This window comes from Penaeus japonicus, unplaced genomic scaffold (assembly GCF_977035675.1).
Source record: "Penaeus japonicus unplaced genomic scaffold, GWHDUDI00000001_assembly GWHDUDI00000005, whole genome shotgun sequence".
Classification (NCBI taxonomy): Eukaryota; Metazoa; Arthropoda; class Malacostraca; order Decapoda; family Penaeidae; genus Penaeus; species Penaeus japonicus.
This window is the reverse complement of record NW_028234407.1, coordinates 2,642,776-2,647,938: the sequence shown is the minus strand read 5'-3', so window position 1 is coordinate 2,647,938 and position 5,163 is coordinate 2,642,776. Positions and strand designations below refer to the sequence as shown.

Sequence of the window (5,163 nt, the reverse complement as noted above, 5' to 3'; positions counted from 1 at the left end):
CAACCTGCTGCTGGGGGCGTGGGGGGACACGCGCGGCCGCCGGCTCCCCGTGCTGGCCCCGTCGTCGGCTCGCTGCTCATGGCCCTCGTCGTCATGGCCAACTGCCACTGGTGGTCGCTCCCTCCGGCCTTCCTTCTTCTGGCCTCGCTCCCCGCGGGCTGCACCGGCTCCATGAGGGCTGTGTTCTCGGGCTCCTACGCCTACGTGGGCGCGGCGGCGGGCAGGCGGCGGGCAGGCGGCGGGCAGGCGGCGGGCAGGCGGCGGGCAGGCGGCGGGCAGGCGGCGGGCAGGCGGTCCCGCGCGCTCCGTCTGTCGGTTCTCGGGGTCGCGATGATGGCGCGCAACCCCGTCGGCAAGGCTGTGGCGCTCCTCGCCTACGACAGCTACGGCGATGGACGTCGTCAGCCTCATATATATTGTGCTGAGGCTGAAGAGGTGGCCCTCGGAGGCATGCGTGAGGGAGGAGGAGAAGAACGGCAGCGTTTGCAGCGTCCTGTCACCCTCGAGCCTCAAGGCAACGCTGAAGGCAGCCTGTAGGAGGAGGGAGCGCCGCGCGGCGTCCGCTGGGACATCGTGGGTCACATGGCCGTCACTTGCCTCTCCATCTCAACCCTACGTGAATACCTCAGCGACTCTTATCAATAAGAAGGACCATTCAAACCTACATTCAAAGAGAAAGGTAGCCCACAAAGACTCACGTATACATTAATTAAAAGGGGAAGGAACCTTGCTCGCCTCAATAACAACCACTCTTCCAGCTACCAACGCCCTCTTCGGCTACCTGTACACGCGGAAGAAGTTCGCTTGGGTCTAGGACACCTACGCCGTGTGGTCGATGGTTGACTTGCCTCTCTCCTCGTTGGGTTGGTAGATATATTTGATCAAGCGTTTTTATGCAAATTTATTCGAAGAATGATTTGGTGTGGGATTGCTACGAAAAAAAAAAATCATCAGTAGCATTGATTTAATCATTGTTATTAGGATTATCCTCAGTTTCACTTCAACCGTCACAATGTGCTCTACCCATTCTCCTTTCTATAACATTCAGAAGACGAAGAATAAAAATAATTAAGAAGTAAAAAGGAAGAACAATCCAGAGAGAAAGAACATGCCAACTTTCTTTTCGACTTTCTCAGGTGTTCTCATCTTCCAACCGCTCCTCAGCTACTACTGGCCGGTGGAAGACAGCATCTTGGCATTTGCCGGCGGGACGTCCCACCTCTTCTACTGCACCAGGGTGGCCACTGCGCCGTTCCCTTGGGTCCTCTAAGGGGTGAGTCAGGGCCTCCTCTGTCTCTTTTGTCTCCAGTCTCTGCTCCTCTCTCTCTCTCTCTCTCCCTCCCTCCTTCTCTCTCTCTCTCTCTCTCTCTCTCTCTCTCTCTCTCTCTCTCTCTCTCTCTCTCTCTCCCTCCTTCTCTCTCTCTCTCTCTCTCTCTCTCTCTCCCTCCTTATCTCTCTCTCTCTCTCTCTCCACCATCTCGTCTCGTTCTCTCTACTCTCATCTCCTCTCACATCTCCTCTCTCTCTCTCATCCTCTCTCTCCTCGCCCATCCTTCTCTCTCTCTCATCTCTCTCTCTCTTACTTTGTCTCCCTCCTTTATCTCTCTACTCTCTCTTCCTCTCTCTCTCTCCCACTCCTCGCCTCCTTATTCTCTCTTCATCTCCTCATCTCACATCTCTCTCTCTCTCTCTCTCTCTCTCTCTCTCTCTCTCTCTCACGCTCCCTACCTCCCTCCCTCTCCCCTTTTTTGACTCTGACTATCTACCTGCCTTACTGTCTATCTCCCTCTCTCATTTTCACCCCCCCCCCTCTCTCCTCCCACCACCACTTAAACTCCCTCCCTTCTCTCCTCTCCCCCTCCCCCTCCCCCTAACCCCCTAACCCCCTCCCGCAGCCTCCGCCGTGTCCTTCCTCTCCGGCCTCCAGATAACCTCCTGCCTCACCCTCCCTCTACGGCCTCTTCCCTCTTCCTTCTTCCTCTTCCTCTTACATCTTCCTCTTCCTCTTCATCTTCCCTCTTCCCCTCTTCCTCTTCCTCTTACATCTTCCTCTTCCTCTTCATCTTCCCTCTTCCTCTTCCTCTTCCTTCTTCCTTTTCCTCTTCCTCTTACCTCTTCCCCGGCTCCGTCTCCGCTGTCTGCGCCGCCCTCAGCTCGTTTTTATTTTCCTTCGCCTTACCTTTCTGATAGTTCCGTGTTCTTCGTCTACATCTACATTTCTACTACTCTACACAACAAGTACTTATATACTGCTTACCTTATATTCTTTACTTACCTTCCCTTGATCTTGTCTCTTTTCCTTCGACTATAACACCTTACCTTCATTTTTCATCAGTTTATCTCTTCCTGTTTTCTCTCGTTTCTCCACACGGATCCCTTTTTTTTCACTTTTTCGTACTTTCCTGTTTTAAGTCTTTTTATGCCCATTTTTGTATATGTTTTTATTTTCCAATTTTGTTTTATTATTGTAAATATAGTTTTAAGATACCCCTTTTTTATTTTTAATTATATTATATTGGATTATGGGTAAAACCTTTCCGAAAGCGCGGAAACTGGCCACACAAAGGTCAGGTCAAGGCAGTTAACAGGGAGAGTTTCTTAGAATGGTAGTGTCAGACGAACGCCTCTTGGATCTTTACCTGGCTGGCAGTACCTTTGCTGTATGGTTTTTACCTCTTTTTATCAAGTAAGTGTATGTGTGTTGCATTGTAAATTGGTTTTTGTTCGAATGACGTTTTAATAAATGTATAATATGGTGCTCCTTTTTTTTTTATGTTGCCTTTTTTGTCAGCCGTTGTTTTAAACGGTGGCTACGGAATGAACTTGTATTCGTTCTTTTACACCCGAGAGTCATCTTGTTGAAAAGCGCCAGACCCACATTCAATAATGACGCGTAGTTGGGTAACATGCTACCAAATTTACCATCAATAATAAACTCTACGGAGTTTATTTATTACCCACTACACTAATGATGATGATTATAATGATAATGATAATAAGAATATCCTTATCAGTGATAATTATAACAATAATAATAAAACCACAATAATGATACTGACAAAAGTAATAATGATAACAAAAATAATAACAACAGCACATGATGATGATACGAATGATAATATTAGTGATATTAAAGCTAATGATGATGATAATGACGATAATAATGATGATGGCAATAATAATGATGATAATGATAATATCAATGGTAATGATAATAACGATAATGATGATAATAATGATCATAATCACTACCATTATAATGATAATGATGATGATGATAAGAAGAGTGATCATAACAACAAAAGTAATAACAACAACAACAACAATCATTACTATTGCATCATTATCTGCTTCGTTAGCACTGCCCTAAAATGCTAAAATGACGGATCGGCAACTCTTTCCAGAGTGTTGCTAACTCGCCGTCCCTCCGAAGGATCCTTGCAAATTTCCCAGGAAGAAGTAGGATCTCTGCAAATTTCCCAGGAAGAAGCATCTTGACAAGAAAGAACAGCTGATATAGGAATGTGCAAAAATAAATGCTTATTTGTTTACTTGTTGTGTTTAGGGCGAATTCTTATGGTGATTGTGATGGTGATGGTGAATTAGATGGTGATGATGATCGTGAAAATGATGGTAATAATGATATTGTTGATAATAGTTATAATAATGATAGTGATATGAGTAATGATGATGATGATAAATAAATAATGATGATGATAATAAATAATATTGATAATGCTAATAATGATAATAGCACTAATGATAATAATGATGATAATAATAACAATAATAACAATAAATATACTACTAATAAAGATGATGATAATGATAATGATAATGGTAATAGTGATGATAGCAATGATAACAATCATAATGCAACAGTAGTGGTACTGAAGATAACAATAATACTAATGATAACGAAATGATATTTCATATGAATTGTAATAATGATGATGATATTAAAATTACAGTAACGTCAAAGTTAATGATAATGATGATAATGATGATATTGATTATGATTATACCAACAATGATCAAAGCACTTATAACAATAATAATCATAATAGTCATAAAAAAGTATTAACAATATTGATAATGATAGTAAGAGCAATACTATTAATAATAATGATAAAGATAATAATGACAACTCTAATAAAAATGATGCGGATGATGATAATAACAATGATGATGATGATGATGACAACAATAATGACGATAGTAATAATGATAGGAATAATAATGTCACATGAACTACAGTCGAATAAAAAAAAAGGTTAGAAAAACAGATATAAATCATCTACATATCACAGCCAGTCTGCACAGTGCTTGGTTGCAGATGCTCTCGACGGAATTGCAAGCTAAAGGATTCTGCCAAAGGATATCCAGTCGAGTCGATGCCAAGTGATTCCTTCGGTTGGACTTGGTTGTGTTGAGTTGGGTTTGGTTAGGTTAGGTTAGTTTGGGATAGGTTAGGTTAGGTTAGGTTAAGTTAGGTTAGTTTGGGATAGGTTAGGTTAGGTTAGGTTAAGTTAGGTTAGTTTGGGATAGGTTAGGTTAGGTTAGGTTAGGTTAGGTTAGGTTAGGTTAGTTTGGGATAGGTTAGGTTAGGTTAGGTTAGGTTAGGTTAGGTTAAGCTAGGTTAGGTTAGAGTAGGTTAGGTTAATTTATATTAGGTTAGGTTAGGTTAGGTTAGGTTAGGTTAGGTTAGGTTAGGTTAGGTTAGGTTAGGTTAAATTATAGTAGGTTAGGTTAGGTTAGGTTAGGTTAAATTATAGTAGGTTAGGTTAGGTTAGGTTAGGTTAGGTTAAATTATAGTAGGTTAGGTTAGGTTAGGTTAGGTTAAATTATAGTAGGTTAGGTTAAATTATAGTAGGTTAGGTTAGGTTAGGTTAAATTATAGTAGGTTAGGTTAGGTTAGGTTTAGTTTATGTTAGGTTAGGTAAACGGGTTAGATTAGGTTAGGTTAGTTAAATTAGGTTAGGGTTAGGTTTAATTAGGTTAGTTTGGTTAAATTAGTAGGTTAGTTAGTTAGTAGGTTAAATTAGGTTAGGTTAGGTTAGGTTTTAGTTAGGTTAGGTGAGGTTAGGTTAAGTTAGTTAGGTAGGTGAGGTAGGTAGGTAGTTTAGGTTTTGATTAGTTAGGTTAGGTTAGGTTAAATTACAG

General features: G+C 41.9%; 1 non-coding gene across 1 annotated transcript in view; it reads left to right on the top strand.

Annotated features, from left to right (window-relative positions):
• The window catches only part of LOC122264810 (proton-coupled folate transporter), a gene marked incomplete at its 5' end in the record, with an annotated part of 3,947 nt that extends 396 nt beyond the window's left edge, over positions 1–3,551 (top strand). The window contains 5 exons of the transcript XR_015191043.1: positions 1–213; positions 280–616; positions 759–863; positions 1,137–1,273; positions 3,405–3,551. The exon at positions 1–213 is cut by the window's left edge and continues 396 nt beyond it. This is a non-coding gene — a transcript (proton-coupled folate transporter). The remainder of the gene's footprint in view (positions 214–279; positions 617–758; positions 864–1,136; positions 1,274–3,404) is intronic.
• Positions 3,552–5,163: the final 1,612 nt, after the last annotated feature.